A 21,585-nucleotide genomic window follows, 5' to 3' on the forward strand; every position below is an offset into this window, starting at 1 on the left:
TAGGTGGGTAAAGAGCATGAGGACCTAAATTCCATCCCCTGAGTCCATGGGAAAGATGGCATGGTGGCCTGGACTCACAATCCCAGTGTCAAAGAGGCAGAGAGGCAGATACCTGGGATTCCCTGTTCATCAGAACCTAGCCTACTTGACAAGTTTCAAGCCAGCAAGAGACCCAGCTTCAGAAACAAGGTGGACAACCCCAAAGTTGACTGCTCATTCTATGTGCACGTGCACACACACGCACGCTCGAGTGTGCGCGCAAGGTGCAGAAATGGGCTTAATTCTTTTTGCACATCAAACATAATCAATAACGTGGGAGCTTTGTAAACCATGCCTAGGTCTCCTTGAGGGCTCCAAGAACCCTTTACTGTGGAAAGTGGATCCAGTTTTCTGTTTTTTGATTGATTGTCTGTTTTATAAGGCTTCTCGGGATCCTAAAACAAAGCAGACGCAAATCTGACCCCAAAGAGCAAGCTTTGTTAACGATCGAGAAGAGCGTACCTCACTTAAGGGGTTGGCAAGTCTGAAAGCCAGAATTGAAAGACAACGGCATGCCCAGAGCTGGGGTGGACAGCAGAAAGCCAGACTCCCAGCAAGGCACTGACCGCTGAAAAGCCACAGCAACAAAACTGGTCAGGAACACTCATTATGGTTGTGATTTCCTTGTATTTGGTGAAAGAATTTTAGACTACAATAATAATTAATAATAATAAATGAATAAAATTAAAGATGCATGCTGGTGTTAACTTTCTCTATAGATGCCTCACATATTTAAACATGTTTGTGATTATTTTTCTAAAGGATGAGGAAAACACAATGGAATCATGGCCCTACAGCCTGAAACCAGCATCTACTTCTGCAGCACAATTTCCCACAGGCCCAAGATGCTAACATTGCCAGAATCCACAGAAAATACACACACACACACACACACACACACACACACACACACACCATGCACTCATAACCCACGACACACCATCACCCGTCCCTAGGACTAGAAGACTCCTCCTTCACACATGTGATGTTATTCCTTTCTTTGCTCCATCAGAAATACCCTTTGGCAAAAATAACAGAATATTCTGGAAAGCTCATGACTGGTAGAAAACATGGCAGCACAGACAGGAAGAATGCTCTGTGACCAAGGGTTTTACAGAAAACGTCTGCAGTTCACGGAATTGGTACGGCCCAATGTCTGCTAGGCACAATGGGTGCTCTGGCTTCTAAGATGCCCTCCAGGCTCCTTGGACCGCAGTGAGAAGCATCCTCAGGTACTGAGGGGATGTGAGCACAGAACAGCATCACAACACATTCCGAGCCCAAGATCAGATCCCATGGCTACCCCTCTCCCACTGTTCAGACGACAGGGAATTCATTAGTCTCGGAGTCCATGAGAGGGTGACTTACTGCACATCCTCAAAACAGGAAAGAGAACAACTGGAATTTGAAAATCACCGTAGACAGGGTATTTTATAGTACATGACTTGAACGGGAAATGATCTTGGCGAATCCCTGTCTTAAGCACACAGGTGTGAGTGTGGTGTGTGCACATATGTGCACACTCGTGTCTGAGGAGGATGAGGGAGGATGTCTGGTGTCGTGTTCTGTCATGTTCTACTTTTTTCACTGAACCTGGAGCTGGGTTGCCGGTCAGAAAGCCCCACCAATCTTCCTGCCTCTGCTTCCTGCAGCCTTGGGGTTGTACGTATGCCATACCCGGATTTTTATGTAGGTTCTGGGGATTCAAACAGAGATTCCCACGATGCATAGCAAGTGCTCTTACCCTCTAAAACTTCCCCCTTAGGCCCAGATGACCTTGTTTTGAGCTTTACCACGGTGAACTGAAGCTGTGAAGGCAGACAGCCTGTGCGTCGCACACAGGTCCCACAGGAAGGACATCTACAGACAACACAGCCTCAAGGTTTCCATCAGTTCCTCTCTGCCAAGGTCATTTCCAAAGTGACGGTAGGGGATGCCTAATCTTTCCCCCGAGTTAATTCTTTATAATCATCCCCATGGCAAAGGACTGTTTGGATCTGTTACTGAGAGAAGGTATATAATTGACTTCCAGAATATTCTTTCAGGAATACTCCATCCTTTGGGAACCAGATAACCTAGCATGTAGCCATTCAGTCTTTCAAACGAATACCTCATACGTTTGAGATTTCCCTCAGGCTTAACAGAGTAGTATATCCTAATAGTTCTTTCTGTGTGTCTCTGTCTCTGTCTGTCTCTGTCTCTGTCTCTCTGTGTCTCTGTCTCTGTCTCTGTGTCTCTGTCTCTCTCTGTCTCTGTCTCTGTCTGCCTCTGTCTCTGTCTCTCTGTCTCTCTGTCTCTGTCTCTCTGTGTCTCTGTCTCTCTGTGTCTCTGTCTCTGTCTCTCTCTGTCTCTCTCTCTGTGTGTGTGTGTGTGTGTGTGTGTGTGTGTGTGTGTGTGTGTGTGTGTCAATATGTGTATACGTGCATGTGGAAGTCAGGTCAGGTGTAATTCCTTGGTTGACATCCACCTTAAAAACATCTTTTCTTTGAGACTCTCTCACTAGCAGGACTCACTATGCAGGCTTGCTAGCTGGCCAGAGAGCCCTGGGGAATCTATGTCTGCTTCCTTGGAGCTGGTTTTCCAAGCTCAGATCAGGACTTGTGGCATTTTTTTCACATGGGTTCTAGGGGTTGAACTTAGGACTGTAGGCTTGTGTGGCAAGCCCTTGATCAACTTGAGCCATTCTGGTACCCCCTCTAAATAGTATTTGGTTTTTTTAAAAGGTAAGAGGCGTGGCAGTGTGGAAACGCACGTGGTTGTGTTGTAGACACTGCTGAGGGCTCTGGCCCTCACCCTCAGCCACAGTACTGTGAAACAGCTACATCGACCCAGCTCTCTAGCAGACAGCTCTGTCTCTCTCAGCATCTCCCACGGAGGTCTGACAGCCATTTTCCTGAAGCCGTGGCAACAGCTGGAGAGAGCGATTGCTGTAGTTGCATTGAACCGTGGCCTAAAGACAGCCAGGCTTGCACACACATTCACTACCAGGGAGGAGGCCTGGAGCTCCACTGTGCATACTTCAAGCTGAGACCTTAGCTGTTAGCTTTTGTTGAGGAAGCTGGGTGTCACAGCCCTCCTGCCTGGATGGAGGCTTCCCTCTTAGGCACAGAACAGAAGCCAATAGGTAGCTTTATTTCTCCAGGCTGGGCTGAAGCAGGCATTTCTAAGACCAGCCAGCTTTTCTGCAGCTCATGGTCAGACTTTGGGATTGTTGGCCCTCCATGACTTCTGCTCTGTGGAAGAGTTTAACACCAAAGGGGCCTGGGTGGTTAGCAGACAACCTCCAGGAGCCTGCGGGAGAATCCTTTCAGCCCTCTGCTACTTGGATCATACTTGGATACCTTTTTACTCAGTTTGAATGTTTCTTTTTTTCTTTCATCCCCCCCACCCCACCCCACCCCCATTGCCCCTCTTCCCCTCTCTCTCATTCTGACATAGCACTTTGCTATGTAACACAGACTGACTTTAAATTCTTGATGCTCCTGCCTCAGCCTCCCAAGGGCTTGGATTCCAGGCATGCACCACTGCACGGAGCCCTAATACTCAATCCTGTGCCTGCAGAATGTCTATCCCTGTGTATTTGCCTTCTGTGTTGACGTCCTGCCCACCCCACCCCCGCCCCCATCTCCTGCAAGCCTCTCACTTTACATTGAACAGTTCAGCAACGTTGGCTCCGTATCCATGGGCTCAGTATCCCTGAGCCCTGGGAATTCACGCAGAGGAGGGCGAGAACCAGGCCTCTGACTTCCACCCATGTGCTGTGGCAAACAGGTGCACACAGACGCATAAATAAGGAAATAAGTGTAAAAAAAATTTTTTTAAGTAGATTTGCAGACTTATAAGCCATTAAACTAAAATCCTGCATATCCATCCCCCAGGTTCCTTGATGGTAACAGCCTAGAAGACGATGGCAGAATATCTCAGCAGGGTACTGACCTGGACAATAATGACCACCATATAGGTGACGACACTGTCACCCGCCACCCTCACTCGACCTCCCAGAACCTGCCCTGCTCCAACCCTCCCTCGTCACCCTTAGTAACTGGGAGTCTGTTCTCTCTGTTTTTATAATTTCGTGCTGGATGACTACTTTGAGGACCGCCATCCCTGCCGCCTCACTGAGGCTGCCAAATGTGACTCGCTTGCCCTTGCCTCTTTTGCTCAGTTGGACCCTGTGGTGTGGTGGAGCTGTGGTGGGACAGCCATTTCACACACAGGTCTGGGTTGTGTGTCCTCCAGACACATAAGGCTGTTTATGTACATGCAGCTGTGCGTGTGTGTGCGTGTGTGTGTGCGTGTGTGTGTGTGTGTGAGTGTGTGTGTGTATACAAATTTTCACAACTATTTTCTTTCCACCCGTAACTTGTCTTCTCTTTTGCAGGTCAGAGATTGATAGATAAGGCGAGGTTACACATTTGGTCTTTCCTTACCACACCGTGATGTCAATCCTTATCTCCTTTCTGCCTAGCCTTGGCTATCCAACATGTCTTCCCGGCTGGGCATGGTGTCAGGTGTGTTTAATCTCAGCACTTGGAGGCAGAGGCAGGCAGATCTTGGTGAGTTCCAGGCTCACCAGGCTGTATAAAGAATCCCAGGCAGCCAGGGCTACGCAGCAAAACCCTGTCTCAAAAGAAAGAAACAACCCTGCTTCCCAAACAAACAAACTCATCCGTCAAATCCTCTTGTATGTTTTTCTGAAGGCTTGAAGGATTTATCTTTGCATTTAAATTTGAGATCCACTTTTGAGTCATATTTTGAACATGGTGTGAGGTTGTGTTAGTGACAGGCACATTTCGTTTTGTTTTGTTTTGTTGTTTTTCTTGTTGGCGTTGAGGGTTTTTGCTTTGCTCGTTCGTTTTCGTTGCTGTTGCTGTTTTGCTCTTGCGAAACCTTGGCCGGAGGAGGCTCTCATCCCGCTTCACTTTTATGTTTTAGATTTAAATTTGTCAAAAACAAAAATCAGTCGGGTGCGTGCTCCTGCTCCATTGATCTGCGTGCCTAGTTCTCTCTGCTAATATCACACCACTGCTGTTACTATAGCTACGTGGTACCAGCTAGAACAGCTCCTCACACTTCTGTCTTTTCTCAATTGTTTTTAACTATTTTAGGTCTTGTGCTGCCCATGTAAACTCAAGAATAAATCTGTCCACGCGCATAAAGCCTTCCGGAATTTCTTCAGATGGAGATTGCGTTGACCCATTGGGTTGGTTTAGGGAGAAGTAACACACGTGCTGTGTTGAACCTTCTAATGCGTGAGCACAGTGTGTCTCTTCATTTCCTTTTATCATTTACTGTTGGCTTGCTCCTGTGTATGCTTGTGCCCACTGTGTCCGTGTGGAGGTCACGTGACAACTGTGGAGCGTCAGTTCTCTTCATCTAACTTGTTGATTCGGGGCATCTCTGTTTCTATGATGTTGTTTCAGGCTCAGGAACTCCATTGCTTCTCCTGACTCCATTTCCCGCCTCTCCACAGGCTCACTGAGATGACAAACGTGTGTGCCACGTTGACTTTTGCATGGGATTTTAGGGATCAAACTCAGGTTGAAGGCTTGTTTAGCAAAGGCAAAGCTATCACAGAGCTATCTCACATCTATGCACTTTTTTTTTTTTTAATTTGAGACGGGGTCTCACCATGTAGCCCTGGATTGTCAAGAACTTACTACATAGACCAGGCTGGCCTTGTAGTGACCCTCCTGCTTCTGTTTCCCAAGTACTGGGATTACAAGTGTGTACCATTATGCCCAGATTGATTTTCTCCATCAGTTCTCTGAAATTCTCAGCATGGAGATTTGGAACACATTTCATTAAGTTTATCCCTGAGCCTTTTACATTCTCTGGAGTAGTTGTAAGTGGTTGTGTACTTTAAAACTTCTAAGGTTTACTGTTAGTCTATATGTCTTAGTTAGGGTTTTACTGCTGTGAACAGACACCATGACCAAGGCAACTCTTATAAGGACAACATTTCATTGGGGCTGGCTTACAGGTTCAGAGGTTCAGTCCATTATCATCAAGGCAGGAACATGGCAGCATCCAGGCAGGCGTGGTGCAGGAGGAGCTGAGAGTTCTACATCTTCATCTGAAGGCTGCTAGCAGAATATTCATTTCCAGGCAGCTAGGATGAGGGTCTTAAAGCCCATACTCACAGTGACACACCCACTTTCAACAAGGCCACACCCACTCCAACATGGCCACACCTACTCCAACAAGGCCACACCTACTCCAACAAGGCCACACCTATTCCAACAAGGCCACACCCACTAATAGTACCACTCCCTGAACTGAGCACATACACACCATAACGCTATAGAAGGATGATTGTGTTTTGTGTTTTGGCTTATACCCTTGTTAAACTCACTTCCTTGCATTCAGATTTCATTTGAAGGTAAAATCTGTCACCATACATCCCATCTGCAGGTAGGGACAGCGACGCGTTGCAGACAGGGCACAACCTTGCTCCTCAGGCAAGGCAGACAAGTCAACTGCATTCAGCACGACCTGTGTTAACGGCAGTCATCCTGTTATTTGGTTTGGTGCGTGAGCAAGCTGTATTGTCTCCCTCTCTCTGTTAATCTGATCAGAGTTCCTCTCACGAACGAACATTGGATTTTGTCACTTTTTTTTTCCCTCTGATTTTGCCTCTTCAGTTTGCTGACACAATACATTCCACGGAATAGATTTTCTAATGTGGAGTTAGATTTGTGTAGTAGGAATAATAGGGTTATGGAGTTGTAGTAGTTTGAATGAAAAACGACCCCGCAGGCTCAGAGGAAGTGGCACTGTTAGGAGGTGTGGCCTTGTTGGAGGAAGTGTGTCACTGGGGGTTGGGTTTTGAGGTTTCAGAAGCTCAAGCCAGGCCCAGTGGCTCTCTCTCTCTTCCTGCGGCCTGTGGATCCTGATGTAAACTCTCAGCTACCGGTCCAGCACCATGTCTACCTGTGTGCTATCATGCTTCCCACCTCAGCCTCAGAACTGTAAACCAGCCCCAGGTAAGTATTTTTCTTTTTAAGAGTTGCCACGGTCATGGTGTGTCTTCGCAGCAATGAAACCCTAGCCAAGGCCGGCGTATATAATTCTTTTTACGTATTGTTGGATTCACTTTGCTCTTATTTTGTTCAAAATCAGCTGGAGGAAGTTTGCCACTGGGAGCGCGTACTCGAGGGTGTATCTAACCTTGCCATCTTCTCTTCTGCCCAGCACGGGGTGAACAACTTTGCTTCTGTACCACAGTTCTCTGCTTAGCTCAGGCCCCTGCAATGGAGCCAACTGTGAACTGAAACCCTGAGCCAAAATAAATGTTCCCTCTGTTGTTTCTGTCAAAAATGTGACCAAACCAAAAAAAAAAAAAAAGACTTTACTCACAGTGACCAGTGCCTTGCAGGATACTATGTGAAGTAGCCGGGTGCTCCACAGTGGCCATTCATGATGCTGGGCACACAGCTCTTGGCGTGAAGAAACACTCCATGAGGAAAACCTTGCTGGGTAGGCCAAGCACTGCAAGCCCTGATTGCTTCTGTAGGAGCCTCCTCTTCTGTACTCTTACACTGCGATGTCAGTGGCAATATGTTTCAGGATGTCCCGTGCGGCAACTTGCACAGCTCTGGATTTGACCTGACAGGGGAACAGGGTGAGGAAATGAAAGACACAGGTCATGAAAGACACAGGTCATGAAAGACACAGGTCATGAAAGACACAGGTCTGCACGCCTGGGGAAACACAGCCTGTTTATTCTAATCTCCGTAAGGGGTCTCTGTCTCCAGGGAGACAGTCTCAAGCTACAGTCATCCTGGAGGAGGAAGCTGCACCAGCTATTCCCCCCCCACCCCACACACACACAGAGGAAGACCTGCTATTCCCATGGGTCTGAGGCACTGTCATTCTTAACATGGCCACGCCCACGTTAACAACACACATCTACTCAGTATTTCATCTGTTCCCCACAGTCGTGGTTCTTTACCAGCATGTATTCATTAGGCAGAAAATACTCCTGAGGCAAATCACTAAAATGCAAACCAGGCATGAGATTTGTGGCCTAAATTAAAACTTGTCGGGGCAGGCCATTCAGACTCAACCAAGGGCAGCAGCACCATAGTTAGAGTTAATTGTCAACCAGACACTACCTAGAACCACCTGAGAAGAGAATCTTAATGAAGGATTGTCTACATCGGTTGGCCTGTGGGCATATCTTTGAGGAATTGTCTTAGTTAAGTTAATTGATGTTGGAAGACCCATCCCACTGTGGGTGGCTCCACTCCCTAGGCCAAGGGGTTGTAGGGTGCTGGGTGTGAGAGGGGGTGTCCTGAACTGTATAAGAGTAGGAAAATCTAGCCGAGCACAAGCAACAAGGAAGCATGGATGTGGTTGTTCAACTCCCTGCTCCTGACTATGGAAGTGAGGTGACTAGCTGCTTAAAGTTCTTGCCTCAACTTTCCCCACAATCAATGTACTGTAAACTGGGATTGTAAACCAAATACACCCTTCATCTTTTAGGTTACTCTTTTGTCAGAGTATTTCATCAAAGCAACGGAAATAAAGAACAAGGAGACCTGCACTGGAATGTGGAGAGAGAAAGGCGTCAGGGTGAAGGATAACGTGCTACAGTCAATATTAAAGAAAGGAATGCACAGGGTGTCACTTCTCACATGGTGCATTTAGGCCATTCTTTAATCCTTTCCTGAAAATGCAACCCATGTTCTGTCAGCCTACAGTGACTCACTCTTTCTACAGAGTCTTTGAATGCAGCCCTGTGAACTTGCAGAAAGCCAGCTGAAGGAAGTTTCCATTTCTATTGAGAAAAGGACTGGATCAATCACCCCATGTTTGGCTGTGGTGGTTTGAATGAGAATGGCCTTCATGGGCTCATATATTTAAATGCTTTGTGGTGGAACTGTTTGGGAAGGACTGGGAGGTGTGGCTTTTTTGGAGGAGGTGTGTCACTGTCCTCCCAATGCCTGGTCTTACAGAACTCCACCCGCCTCTGCCTACTGAGTGCTGAGATTTAAAGGTGTGTCTTCACCACCACGGACAGATGATTCTTGTTTGAAGCATCCAGCTTCTGGTAATGTGTCATGGCAGCTTCAGGAGCAAACATACCCCAGTGAAGAGGAAATGCATGATGTCACCCAACTGCCTGCACACGAGGCTTACAGCAGAGGTACCCTTGAATGACTTGTGACATTCTCTGCAAGAGATAATGCAGATAGCGTGCTCCACAAGTTTGGCATGGCTCCCATAGATTTGGCTGGACAGATGTGCCCGGCACACTGAGATGCCTTTGAATGAAGCAGCCATCCCGTTCACCATCTCCAGAAGCATTCGATAAATATCCGAGGTCTATTTGGGCTGCCTGGGAACTCTTCCTGATGGGTTAGTAACTTCATCTTACCGAATGCATTTCTCATCATCTTCCGTGAAGTCGGATTGGTTCTCTCATCAGAAAAACCCGCCCAGACACTGAAAGACACGACCTGGAGTTACTTTCAGATTTTCTTTGGTCCTCAGAGTCACAAGTGTCAGGTGTGACCTACATCAACGGGTTCTCTTATTCTCTTATCTTTGGACGGGCTAGCCTAGAACTGTCCAGTAGCTGAAGATGACTTTGAGCTCCTGATTCTCTTGTCTCTTCTTGAATGCCGGGTTTGTGAGGTTGAGGTTCATCACCTCAGTTAGTTTTTATTAGGGCTTGGTGCGTGCTGGGCAACCCTAACCAACTGAGCCGCATCTCCAACACTCAGGTTGGAGGTTTGCTAACATCTGAAAACCTCTCTGATAATGGGGGCCTGCTATTTTGTAGGACCTCCGTTTCTTCTAATTTAGGTGTGCACTTCTAGTTCTAAAACTGGCCTGCCCCACATGGTGGTAGCCTGCGGCTTCCCATGCAAACTCCTCTTAACAGCCTGCAGAGGCTCCAGCTGAAGGGTGTCTCCCATCATCAGCACCAATAAACAAAACAACACCAGATGTGACATCAGTCCCCTGAGGCTCCTGTGGGGGAAGTGTGAGCACAGGGTTGGGGTTTCACTGGCAGGGAGCAAGTGTAGCGTCAACACGAACACAGTTTATAAACTGGGAAGGACTGCAAAGAACTCAGTCTCAAGTTTGTCTCTCCCATTCTGTATCCCTGTATGTGGCAGACCTAAAGAGTCCCAAAGCAGCCTCTCACATCTCTGACCTGCCCGTTTCGGACTCAAATAAGGTGTGTCTACGACTGCTGAGTTGTTTTTTTTTTTGACCCCGTGACTCTCTTGGCTGAGGTGTACACTGAGGTCCCTGACACGTAGGGATCTATTTGTCAAATCTATCAAAAGCCATTGTATTAACTCATTTAGTACTAATGTTTTCATTAAAATACATCTTGTGTAATATAAAGGTAAAAAGAAAAGATAGAACGAAATAAAGAAGGGTCTGATGGCTCAGGGCCTCACCTCGGCACTTGGGAGGCTGAAGCAGGAGAATTGCTTCAAGTTCAAGGCCAGGCTAGGGTGCAGAGTGAATACTAGACCCCAGGCCAGCTTAGGCTAATTCTAGCCCCTAGAATAGCGGTTGTCAACTTTCTACTGCCGCGACCCTGTTCCCAATGTTGTGACGTCACCCAGCCATAAAATTATTTCATTGCTACTTCAGAGATGTAATTTTGCTACTGTCAGGAATCCTAATGTAAATATCTAATATGTGACACCCAGGGGGGTCATGACCCACAGGTTGAGAACCACTGGGCTACTGTGAAACCCCATTATTTTTTTGTTTTTGTTCTTTTAAGTAGGAAAAAGGAGGGGAGAGGTTTATCGTTGTGGTTTGAATATACTTGGCCCAGGGAGTGATACTATTTGAAGGTGTGGCCTTGTTGGAGTGGATGTGGCCTTGTTGGAGTGGGTGTGGCCTTGTTGGAGTGGATGTGGCCTTGCTGGAGTGGGTGTGGTCTTGTCGGAGTGGGTGTGGCCTTGCTGGAGTGGGTGTGGTCTTGTTGGAGTGGGTGTGGCCTTGCTGGAGTAGGTGTGTCACTGTGGGTGTGGGCTTTAAGACCCTCTTCCTAGCTGCCTGGAAGCCAGTATTTTCCTACCATCCTTCAGATAAAGATGCAGACTCTCAGCTCCTCCTGCACCATGCCTGCCTGGATGCTGCCATGTTCCCGCCTTGATGACAGTGGACTGACCCTCTGAACCTGGAAGCCAGCCCCAATGAAATGTTGTCCTTATAAGAGTTGCCTTGGTCATGATGTCTGTTCATGGCAGTAAAACCCTGAGACATTTATAAACGGCTCCGGGCAGTTGTCAATCCACACCTTTTTACAAATTAAACACCGTGGTAAGCTTTCGACTACATCAGAGAAGTACAGCCGACGTTGGGAAATGGCTCAGTGTGGGTAAAGAGCTTGCTGTGAGGCGAGGAGCTCCCTAGCAAACTGGTAAATTCCATGTGCGGCCCACCTACATGAAAGATAGAAAAGCTGTGCCTTCAGACACGGTGTCGAAGACAATACCCAATGTGCAAGAGGATGTGAAAAAGGCAGACATACAACATTTCACTTTAAGTATGTATAGATCTGCATGTGTATGTATGTTTATATATGCAACATGTATGTGCACATGCACATAGATAGCAAGACGTTAACTTTCAAATTCAAAATTCAAAGTGATAGAATTGTAAGGTTAGAGACAATTCTTTCTGCTTATTAACATTGTTAAATATGTATTTACATATGCTTATATAACGTAAATAATATGTTATATACATTTAGATGGATTCTTTCTATATAGCTTTAGCTGGCCTGGAACTTGCTATGTAGACCAAACAAGCTGGCCTTGAACTCACAGAGATCCTCCTGGCTCTGTCTTCCAGTTGCTGGGATTAGATGCATGTGCCACCCTATAAGAGTGAATGCTTTGAAAGTTGTGGCATCACGTGTTTTGTTTTTGTGCCAAGCATCGAACACTCCAGGTCATTGCCGACGTTCCCCACCTCGATTAGAAGTGGGTGTGGGCTTCTGTGTGCCCTGTGTTTTCAGTGTCAATGGCTCAGTCAGTAGCTAAGCACTCCAGGGTACCTACTTCATCACCTGGTGTGTATTGAGCATTCACTGTGTGTCGGCCACTGACTTCGTGCTCCGTCAGATCGCCATGACAACCAGTGGCCCCTGTTCTGGCACTTATGATGCTAGAGACAGCGCCCCAAAGACCAAGACAAAATATGCTTGTTCCCAAGGAAGATTACTTCACTAGGTATCCAATATCCGGGACAGATGCCAGGCCAGGCCTCTCTAAATCATGGCAGCCACGCCTAGGGGATCTCAGATGAGGATCCTGTGAAGACTTTGTTGTCTGCCATTTTGCCTTGGTAGGAAGTAGTTGAACCTTGGAGCTTAGCTCAGCATTTCCTTATCGCTCTGTTAAGGGCTGACTAGATCCGAAGTCGATGCGTATGCAGGTTGATAAACTGGCGGTAGTTGGAGTTGGTTTCCACATTAGCAGCTTCAGTTTACACACTTGTGTTTTCCAATTGCCTCACCTTCGTTGAAAATACCTTTTGTGTGTGCGTGTGTCTTTGTACTTGTGTGCACATGTTTGTGTGTGTTTGTGCATGTGCCAGAGTACAGCTCCTGGGTGTTGTTCTTCTGAAGCAATCGACCTTGTTTTTGAGACAGGTTCTTTTACTGTCAGCTGTGGCTTACTGATTAGTAAAGTCTGACTGGCTAGTGGTCAACAGGAATCCTCTGCTTCCACCTCTCCAGCGTCGGAATTACAAGTGCTTCGTGCTGTATCTGGCTTTTCATGTGGGTGCTGGGGATCTGAACTCAGATCTTCATGTTTGCATGCAAAGACTTTATCAACTGGGCCATGTCCCCTGCCGTTATTAGGGAACATAAGGATGCATATATCATATGCTCCATTCTGTGCAGAACACAGTCCCCCAGGGAGTCCTAGTGTTCACATTCAAAGCAGCTATTTTTCTTAACCCATTTCTGCACCTTGGGAAATCAAGGACTGTGGGCTGATGAGATGGCTCAGTGCATAAAGGTGCTTGCTGCCAAGACTGATGATCTAAGTTTGATCCCCTGTTCCCACCTGGTCGAAAGAGGATATTGACTCCTAGAAGTTGGTCTCTGACCTCCACACACATGTGGTAGCATGCATGTGCACACACATACATACATACACAGAGAGAGAGACATACACTATAGATAGATAGATAGATAGATAGATAGATAGATAGATAGATGATAGATAAACAAAGAACTAGAAATTGATGGTGTTGGCAGAGTTGCTGTTTAAACCTCTTAGTGAGTAGTATGTTCCAGAATTTGTGCATGTGCTTCAAGTTCAGTCTCTCTTGATTTGAGAGTCTGTTAGAAGCTGGATTCAGTTACCTCAATATGGTCAGGAAGTTGAACATGACACTACAGTCCAGTAGTTCTTATACAAATCTTAATAGGCAATGTTCCCAATAGGCACATCCAACCGAGAGCAACAGGCCATGTGAAGCCAAGGCTACCTGTGAGTGCAGGGATGCAGGGATGCAGGGATACAGAGATGCAGGGATGCAGGGATGCAGGGATGCAGTGATGCAGGGATACAGAGATGCTGGGGTGCAGGGATATAGAGATGCTGGGATGCAGGGATACAGTGATATAGGGATACAGGGATACAGAGATACAGGGATACAGAGGTACAGTGATGTAGGGATACAGGGATGCAGAGATGCAGGGATATGGGGATACAGAGATACAAAGATGCAGAGATACAGGGATACAGAGATACAGGGATGCAGGGATACAGAGATACAGGATGCAGGGATACAGAGATACAGGGATGCAGGGATACAGAGAAACAGGGATGCAAGTCAACGCAAAAAGCCTAAGGTTTTGAAGTATAACAGGGCTGGGGAGATGGCTCAGTGGTAAGGGTGCTTGTTCTGCAAGCCTAGGTTCCTGAGTGTGAATCCAGAGCACCCAGGTGAAAAGCTAGGCAAGGCTGTGTGTTCTCATAAACCCAGCCCTGCAGGGTGGAGAATGTCCTGGCCAGCCAGCCTAGTAGAACGGATGAGACTTGAGTTCAGTTAAGAAACTGTCTGAAGGCAATATAGAGTGACAGAGCAAGAGGCCGGGGTCACACTCTGGTCTTCACACGTGCTGCTCCAACTGCACACATGTGCACAGGCAATTATGAAGTTTTCGCAAGTTTCTTCTACCTCTGTTGCACATCCTAAAGTGTGAACTTAGTAGATGACAATGTCAAAGGGCTGGGCACTCCTGGACACTGTGTGTGTGTGTGTGTGTGTGTGTGTGTGTGTGTGTGTGCATGTGTGTCTGTCTGTATGTGTGTCCTTTGCAGCTGCTCCAACTTTTGTACCCCCTTAGGCCAATCAGAATGAATCAATATGTCTTACACGTCATCTGGAGAGCTGACTTAGATTTTTTTTCTTTAGCAATTCAACACTTGAAAGGGCATTTGGTGATAATGAGCAGTTGCAGAGGTCTGTCTGAGCTGGGTTAAGGGTAAAGTAAGACTGCCGAGGCTTGTTTATGCTTTATGAATCTTTCCCTCTACTCCCCCACAAGGGCATCATTTCCTATGTTCCCTTCAGAGGCTTGTCTCTGCTTCTGTCTTTCAAGTATACAATGTATCCCTTTTCTGCAGCTCAGCTGTTCAGACACCTGACAATAGTGAGACAGTTCTTAAGGTGCACAACTGCATCCCAAACATGGGGTACATCCTGACCCAGGTGAGCGTGGGGTACGTCCTAACGTGTGTGAGTGGGGGGGTACGTCCTGATGCACATGAATGTGGGGTCTGTCGTGACACATATGAGCATGGGGTATGTGCACAGGTATACCCTGAGCATGAGGTATGTCCTGATACATAGGAGTTGGAGGTACTTTTCTCTTTGTGCCACAAAGTAGCACAAGAATCCTTGCATTGCAGCTCCCTGGAGAGCAGGGTTTGGACACTTCAGAGATGATGCTTCCTACCTTTCTTGGTCTCCTGTTCACTCTCTTTTCCCAGGAGCTCTCACTCACATTGATGTCTTTCTGTTGTCTCTGTGTCCTGGGTTTGTCTAGGATGGTCATAGGATTAGAACTATGCTCTGGAGCCACCAGTGGCTACAACAGAAGATGATGGCTCCTTGCAGTGTGTTCGTGTGTGTGTGTGTGTGTGTGTGTGTGTGTTCGTGTGTGTGTGTGTGTGTTCGTGTGTGTGTGTGTGCTCGCGAGTGTGCACGTATGTGAAGAGAAGTGTCCCAGGAGGCAAGAGAAGTCAGATCCCCTAAAGGTGGAGTTACAGGCAACTGTGAATCACCTGACATGGGTGCTGGGAACTGAACTCAGATCCTCTGTGATGGAATTTAACTGCTGAGCCATCTTTCCAGCTCCCTACGGTATCTATTTTTAAAAAGTATTTAGCAATAGGCCTGATGGCACATGGTTGTCATTCCAGCCCCCCAGGAGGCAGAGGTAGCAGGATCAGAAGTTCAAGGTCATCTTCAGCTATATATATATGGGCTGTGTGAGACCCTATCTTTGTATCTTTGCCTTTCCTTCAATCTTTGCCCTTCCTTCCTTCCAATCCATATTGCTGAGCTATTCTGGGAACATATAAGGCTATGCAATGGCTTAGTCTCATATAAATAATATGTAAGATATTGTCAACCCCCCCTTTTTGGTAGAAGTGAGTGATCAGCTACTCAAATACTTACAGAGTAGACAAACAGATGGATGGATAGGTAAATGACAGACAGGCAGACAGACAGACAGACACAGAGACACAGTTGGTAGTTTTAGTGCCCTGAAAATATTTTAAATTGGTTTTTTTTTTTTTTTGATTGAGCTGACGTGAGAGAAATCATTTAGCTTCTTTGGTGAGTTTTATGCTCACTAAAATTTCCCCACTGTTTGAAGGGAATGTCTGATGCCAGAGAAATCACCCCCAAAGTGAAACTCAAGGCTCAGTCCCTGCTGGTGACCAACCTTTGTCCCCAGTTGGGTTACAGGGCTCGTTTTCCGTGTCTGGCTATTTCTGTTCAGGATTCTATTGGTCACCCTGACATCTGAGTGGTTGCCAGGCCCTGCAGGCTTCCCAGACGGCTGGCGGTTGAGATTCCTCAGCCACCAGCACCGTCTTCACACCACCCTCCCAATTCACTTCTGCCCTGTTCATGCCAGGGCCCTGGGACAGGCAGAAGCTGGGAACCTAAACAGATTGCAGCTGGTCCTGGGGATCTGAGACAGCCACCCCCCACCCCCGTCCCCAACCCCTGTTGACATTAGCTCTCAGGCAGAGAACAATCTTAAGGTACACTTGGCAGTGAGCAGGCTTGCCTTGTGTTAAATTTTTACCAGTGGAAATCGAGTCGTGTTTACCCCCGGCTCTGTGGCAAGTTCTGTACAAATAGGACCTGTGACACTCTTTAGCTCACATGCCGACTTCCCGTCACACTTCTCCTGGCAAAGAGTGCTGAGTGTCAGTCATCTTTCATAGGCTATGATGAAATAACTGGGGGGGGGGGGAATTAGCTTACAAAGAGGAAAGGTTTTTACTGTGTGTGGTGTTTCCTTCTCTGGTTGCTGTGACAAAATGTCTGAGCAGAGCCATTTTAAAAAGAAGGAAGGTTTTTTTGTCACTCCCCTCTTCCCCCAAGTCCCTCATGGAGGGGAAGGCGCCATGTCCGGAGCACCAGCCGGCTGGTCATAGCGCATGCGCCATCCGTGTTCCACTGGACGGTGACTCACAGAAAGGTACAGAGGCTTGTCTCTTAGGTGACTTATCCTCTTCAAGAACATATCACCAGAGACCTGCAAGGTCCCCCCTACCTCCTGACAGCACCTCCAACGGGCCTTTCTAAGTCCTTCAGACCAGCCTTGAACTCAGAACTTCCTGCCTCTGGAGCAACCAGCACTTTACCTCAGAGCTGTTTCAGTGGGCTGGTCTAGGTTCCCTAAGAGCAGTTGTTTTGACCTTTGGCCTAGACAGAGACTAATGATTTCCCGACCACAGTGGCTCAGCAGCCCAAACTCTGAGATACAGGGACTGGGGGTGAGCCCCGGTACTCAGAGACTCTAAAGTCCTTCCTCCTTCCTCCACACCCCCACAGGAACCAGCAACCTGGAAAAGGCAGGGTAGGGCTGGGAGCCCTCCTAGCCTTTTGCTGAGATGGCCTTTGTAGTCATGGCTGGAGAAGCCTTCCAGGCTCGGTCCCAGAAGGTCCAGGGAAGAGGGGTTGTGCTTGGACAGATAAAATCTCAGCCACGTGGGCCCTGCAGGTGGCCTAAGGCCTCTTCCTCCACAGATAAGAAACCAGCCACCGCCACCTCAATTCGAGAGCAATTTAAGATACCGTGCTAATTAAAGGGTCTGTAGGCACAAGACTCAAGTAGGTTTAGATCCAGAAGTTAACGAAGATCAGATGGTGAGGAACGGGAGCTCCGTGTAAACAGAACTTGACCCCACACCCCGCAGCGGAGCAGTTGTGAGGGATTTTTTTTTCCTTTAAATTATTATTTTTTAAGGCACGGGATAACTTTTACCATCAGATATATAGATACGTGGTGCGAGATAGGGGAAGTGATTGCGGTAGAGGCTTACGACTCCTCGTTCACCTAAAATCCCTGTAATTTGTGAAGAGGGTTGAATGACGCCTATGTTTCTTGATTTTTTTTTTTAAAAAGTCCCCAAATGCATGGCTTTCATTTAATCAAATCACTAAGCAGCAAACACCACCAAGACCACCCAGGCCCCGGCAGCAGCTCTTCCTGCAGCCTGGCCTCCTGTCATTCTTTGAAGGCAGAGTTTCATCTTGTAATTAGAGGGTTCCTTTGTTTCTTTAATGTTGGATGGTACTCAGCCCAGGGTCATGGGGAAATCACCTTGTGGATCCTGCTGGCTGCCAACACCTGAGGGTCTTAAGGGAAGGGGCCACGAGGAATCTGGGGGTCTCCACCTAGCCTGCCAAGGGGGTGGGGAACAGGAAAGGCGCCTAAACAGGTTATGGGTGTGTTCATGTACGTGCATGTGTGTGTACACGTGTGTGCACGCACAAGTGTGTGCATGTATGTAAGAGTGTGCATGTGTATATGTGTGCATGTGCACTGTATGCAGGTGTGAACGTGTATGCAGATATGTTCGTGCATGCGTGTGTGCGTGCATGAATACACGTGTGCATGTGTGTTCGAGTGTGAATGTGTATGTGCGTGTGCGTATGTGTGTATGTGGTGGGTTGTCACCAGCGGCTGTTCCTACTGAGGCTCACGTAAGTGGCTTCCAATTTTCAGCAGCAATGGTTCTGCAAGAAAGAATCGTGACTTTCTGCATCCCGAGGTTCCCTTCCCCAGGCAGCCGTTTAGGGCTTGAGGCTGGCGCCAGTGGGAAGCACCAGGAGCCACTCAGTCCCTTAGGTACTGTGCGGAATTTCTCAATCTAATTTTGTTTAGTTTGGGGGAACTTTTTTCCTTTAGATTTTTGTTCCTGGGGAAAAATTTTTTTCCCTGTGGTTTCTCTCCTACTCACCCTCGGTAATCGTCCCTTTTGAGAAAGACTTTCGCCATTTTCCCATAAGACCAAAACGTGGCAGATGTCCCTTGTGCCTGGATCCCACTCTCACTGCCTGCTGTCCCTCAAAACCCTTTCTTCATGCAGGGCTTGTCCTTTTGTCCTCCATGGAGATCTTTCCTGCAGAATCCGGCTGGATGGCTACCTTGATGAATGGAAAGACAGGGTTGCATGTGGCCTGAGTCCTGCCCACGAGGTCCTTTGCCTCACAGAGCTCGGTCTCCATAGCAGTGTGTGTGGGAGAGCGTCCAGTTCCCTTTGAGGTAACCCTGCTTGTCCTGTTCCCTTTTCCCTGTGGGCACTTGTAAAGCTGCTCCTTAACTGTCACCTGAGTCAACTGTATTGTGCGGTGCCATGATGTTAATTCTGAGGCCACCGTACACACGGCCTTCCTTCTTCAGCCAGGGCTTCATCAGGAGTCACGGGAGTCTTCCCGTGACTTCTGTTGTGATGATTTTTATAAAGAGATACTGTTCCCTATTCTTTGGCTGTCAGACTACTGGGGACTCTAAGAAACTAGAATTTCTCTGGGAATCTCAAGCTGTCAGACAGAGAAGGCAGAAGCCTGGTGCTAGCCAGAGTCCCCCCAAGAAGGGATTTCACACAGTTCTGACCACATGTCGGACTGCCTCTGAGGAGACTGGAGCCCAGGCGGTAGTGGCTCAGTGATGGGCAGGGCCACACACAGATCTGCTTCTCTGTGTATCCACTTGCTTTCTATTTGATCCTGAATCTCACATCAGGATCCCAGAGATGTATCTGGAAGTCACTAGACACCTTTGTTCTTCCCACTGTGGCCACAAAGAATAAAGCTCCTTTCTCTGTTTTCCTTACTATTTCTTTACCTGGGAAGGAATAGGCCTGGCTAACTTTTTTTGGCGGCCAGGACTCAGGCTTTGACAATCCCCACCCCACTCCCATCCCCAGCTACCCCATAACATTCTCCCTGAAGTTTCTCTCACACAGCCACCCACCTGCTGTTTGCCAGCCACCCTTCCCCTTCTTTCTTCGGCTGGGAGGAGTCAGAAGCGAGCAGCCCTTGAGTCAAGCTCCCTCAAGGGCTTCCACTCCTGATTTGCTGTGAGCATGGACAGGTCCCCTGCCAACCGGAACTTCTGCCGCAGCGGCTTTCTACACTCCACAGGTGGAGTCCTCTGTATAAGGTGTCCACACTCGTCCCTTCACACATTTCACTCTCAAAAGGGACAGGGGCATTTCAGCAATTCCCCTGTGGCTGGGGGTAGGGGCTTAGACAAGCCAAGGCCCCAACAAGTCCAGTATGTGTGATCCCTGCCAGGATCCTGAGACCCCAGAGAGACATGAGAATAGGTGTGGGTATCCCCCAGCTTCCTAGCCCACAAAGTACAAAACTTTACTAGATACAGCCTCTGTGAGGAGTAAGAAGAGGTTGGTACCATCATGTGGCTGTAACCTGCACGCTGTAAGAATCGGACACAACCGTCGGCAACTCGATGGCCTGGGAGATGGGTACAAAGTGAGGCAAAGCTGTCCCTGTCATTGGCAAAGTTCCGTTGTTATCCCAAGCCCTGGTCTTAAGCATCGTGTCTTGCTCTGCCCTTCGAAGGTTAAGTTGAACCTGAGTTGTAAGAACATGCCTGTTTCTAATACCTAAAGAAACATCTGGCCAGTTTATTAAAATTAGGCCAATAAGGCCCCAATACAACTCCAAGAAAGCTGAAAATAGGGTTGGGGTGTCCACAAGTAAGACCTACATCTGGTCCTGTAACTTCTGGGCCATAGAGTCTGTGTCCTTTCTCTGGGAGGACTAACCAGAGACACTTAAGAGGACAGAGGACAAAGTACAACCAGGATCAGGGATCACTATCCAGGCAAACGGCCAGCCAGCGTGCAGTGTCCATGCAGCATCGGCCAAGGTGGGTGACTGAAGTTCAGAATGTGACCAGGATTGAGGATAGATATCCGGACAAACCTAGAGAGCCAGTGTGCGGCATGCAACCAGGACCAAGGGTCAGTGTCCAGGCAAACAGAGACTAGCCATGTGCAATGTGTAATCCAAACTGGGAGTCAGCAGAATCAGAGCCAGAGCCAGAGTCACCCATGCTTGGCTGAGAAACCAGATACCAGCTCCGGGCAGGAACTCACCCTGGAGAAGCTGTTGCCTCATTCTTCAGGCCCTTAGCTCCTGCCTGCCTACAAAAACCAAGCCAAACAGGATTTGGGGTGGGGCCAGGCTGATCAGTCAAACGTCACCATCCAGGTGACAGCCTCTGGGCAGAACCCAAGGGGTCTGCAGGTTTTTTTTACTGCCCTCTGCATCCTACTGGAAGATGGGCAGATTTCCCGGCGGCCACTGAGCATAAGTCTTCAGTAGAGGCTTCACCTCAGACCAGCAGGTGTTCGAGAGGAAGTGGAGCAGTTCCATGTCTTTCTGGGAATCGAGGAAAGGTTTGGCTGCAACTGTACCCCAGTTGACAGGGTCACAGGGACAATCTGAGGCATATCCCTGGGATCTGTGGCCTTTGGCCCCAGGCAGCCCACCCACAGTCTGCAGGTATGTAGGGGGAGGTGAGGGAGAAGAACAGGAAACCCCGTGAGAAACAGACACAGAAACACATGGGCACTTTGCCATGTCACTGGCTGGGTCACATGGGTCACCTCTGACTGCCCTGCTCTGTGCATTGTCAGCATTGAACACATGATGTGACCACACCCACGGTCTCCACAATGCAGCCATTTGGAAGGATGTGCTTGTGTTTCTTGTTGCCATGACAAAATCTTGGACAAAAGCAACTTGAAGCAAGAGTCTGGCCTTCACGGTGGGGACCGTATGGGGTGGGGGAGTTCAGGGTGGCAGAAGGCTGTGATAGAACTGACCTGACCATCAAACATGAAATGGGAAGGACACCATAGCTCCTCAGGGAAGCAGGACCTTGTTAGGACCCTCTCTCCGGTGACTTCCTTCCTTCCTGTAGCTAAGCTCCAGCTCTTAAAGGTTCCATGTTTTCCTCAAACATTTTTACCCCACAAG

General features: G+C 48.0%; 1 protein-coding gene and 1 long non-coding RNA gene across 3 annotated transcripts in view; both read left to right on the top strand.

Moving 5' to 3' along the window:
* Positions 1 to 1,051: 1,051 nt before the first annotated feature.
* On the top strand, positions 1,052 to 6,449 carry LOC147999623 (uncharacterized). Its single transcript, XR_015643689.1, has 3 exons — positions 1,052 to 1,271; positions 1,805 to 1,947; positions 3,918 to 6,449. It is a non-coding gene; the product is annotated as an uncharacterized LOC147999623 (long non-coding RNA).
* A 13,259-nt stretch (positions 6,450 to 19,708) lies between these two features.
* LOC147999624 (uncharacterized) overlaps positions 19,709 to 21,585 on the top strand; it is a 113,255-nt gene continuing 111,378 nt past the window's right edge. The window contains exon 1 of one of the 2 annotated variants that reach the window (XM_087595366.1): positions 19,709 to 20,470. The gene's annotated coding sequence lies outside the window, so the exon portion shown is untranslated. Of the gene's footprint in view, positions 20,471 to 20,923; positions 21,109 to 21,585 lie in introns of those variants that run through there. The other variant, XR_015643685.1, reaches the window with a different exon arrangement.

Source organism: Rattus norvegicus, chromosome 19 (genome assembly GCF_021556685.1).
Source record: "Rattus norvegicus strain SHRSP/BbbUtx chromosome 19, alternate assembly SHRSP_T2T, whole genome shotgun sequence".
Taxonomy (NCBI): Eukaryota; Metazoa; Chordata; class Mammalia; order Rodentia; family Muridae; genus Rattus; species Rattus norvegicus.